Raw genomic sequence first — 2,415 nt, forward strand, 5'->3', positions numbered from 1 at the left:
ATTCATACATCATAATATCATGATAATATAATAATTTAACCTCGCATTTGATATAATAAACATTGGGTTAACAACATTAATTGAGATCGTTAACTTAAAGGTTTCAAAACAACACTTACATGTAACGACTAACGAAGACTTAACGACTCCATTAGAATGTATATACATGTTGTGTTTTGATATGTATTCTTACAATTTTGAAAGACTTAAAGACACATATCAAAGTACTTCTACTTAACAAAAATGCTTACAATTACATCCTCATTCAGTTTCATCAACAATTCTACTCGTATGCACCTGTATTCGTACTCGTACAATACACAGCTTTTAGATGTATGTACTATTGGTATATACACTCCAATGATCAGCTCTTAGCAGCCCATGTGAGTCACCTAACACATGTGGGAACCATCATTTGGCAACTAGCATGAAATATCTCATAAAATTACAAAAATATTAGTAATCATTCATGACTTATTTACATGAAAACAAAATTACATATCCTTTATATCTAATCCATATACCAACGACCAAAAACACCTACAAACACTTTAATTCTTCAATTTTCTTCATCTAATTGATCTCTCTCAAGTTCCATCTTCAAGTTCTAAGTGTTCTTCATAAATTCCATAAGTATAGTTTCATAAAAATCAAGAATACTTCCAAGTTTGCAAGTCTACTTCCAAGCTTTCTAATCCATTCCAAGTAATCATATAAGATCAAGGAACCTTTGTTATTTACAGTAGGTTATCTTTCTAATTCAAGGTAATATTCATATTCAAACTTTGATTCAATTTCTACAACTATAACAATCTTATTTCGAGTGAAAATCTTACTTGAACTGTTTTCGTGTCATGATTCTGCTTCAAGAACTTTCAAGCCATCCAAGAATCCTTTGAAGCTAGATCCATTTTTCTCATTTCTAGTAGTTTTATCCAGAAAACTTGAGGTAGTAATGATGTTCATAACATCATTTGATTCATACATATAAAGCTATCTTATTCGAAGGTTTAAACTTGTAATCACTAGAACATAGTTTAGTTAATTCTAAACTTGTTCGCAAACAAAAGTTAATCCTTCAAACTTGACTTTTAAAATCAACTAAACACATGTTCTATATCTATATGATATGCTAACTTAATGATTTAAAACCTGGAAACACGATGAACACCATAAAATCGGATATACGCCGTCGTAGTGAAACCGGGGGCTGTTTTGGTTTGGATAATTAAAACTATGATAAACTTTGATTTAAAAGTTGTTCTTCTGGGAAAATTATTTTTCATATAAACATGAAACTATATCCAAAAATCTTGGTTAAACTCAAAGTGAAAGTATGTTTTTCAAAACGGTCATCAAGATGTCGTTCTTTCGACGGAAATGACTACCTCTTTAGTAATTGACATGTAACTTAAATTTCTGACTATAAACCTATAATTTTTCTGTCTGGATTCTTAAATTAGAGTTCAATATGAAACCATAGCAATTTGATTCACTCAAAACGGATTTAAAATGAAGAAGTTATGGGTAAAACAAGATTGGATATTTTTGATCTTTTTAGCTACGGGAAATGTTTAACAAATCTATACAAATCATATCCTAGCTAACTTATATTGTATTATACATGTATTCTAATATATTATGTAATCTTGGGATACCATAGACACGTATGCAAATGTTTTGACATATCATATCGACCCATGTATATATATTATTTGGAACAACCATAGACACTCTATATGCAGTAATGTTGGAGTTAGCTATACAGGGTTGAGGTTGATTCCAAAAATATATATACTTTGAGTTGTGATCTAGCCTGATACGTATATACACTGGGTCGTGGATTGATTCAAGATAATATATATATCGATTTATTTCTGTACATCTAACTGTGGACAACTAGTTGTAGGTTATTAACGAGGACAGCTGACTTAATACACTCAAATCTTTAAAACATAATAAAAATGGTTGTAATTATATTTTGATCATACTTTGATATATATGTACATATTTGTATAGGTTCGTGAATCGATCCATGGCCAAGTCTTATTTTCGAGGAAGGAAATATCTATGAAAGTGAGTTATAGTCCCACTTTTAAAATCTAATATTTTTGGGATGAGAATACATGCAGGTTTTATAAATAATTTACGAAATAGATACAAGTACGTGAAACTACATTCTATGGTTGAATTATCGAAATCGAATATGCCCCTTTTTATTAAGTCTGGTAATCTAAGAATTAGGGAACAGACACCCTAATTGACGCGAATCGTAAAGATAGATCTATTGGGCCTAACAAACCCCATCCAAAGTACCAGATGCTTTAGTACTTCGAAATTTATATCATATCCGAAGGGTGTCCCGGAATGATGGGGATATTCTTATATATGCATCTTGTTAATGTCGGTTACCAG

The sequence above is a fragment of the Rutidosis leptorrhynchoides genome, chromosome 9, assembly GCF_046630445.1.
Source record: "Rutidosis leptorrhynchoides isolate AG116_Rl617_1_P2 chromosome 9, CSIRO_AGI_Rlap_v1, whole genome shotgun sequence".
NCBI lineage: Eukaryota > Viridiplantae > Streptophyta > Magnoliopsida > Asterales > Asteraceae > Rutidosis > Rutidosis leptorrhynchoides.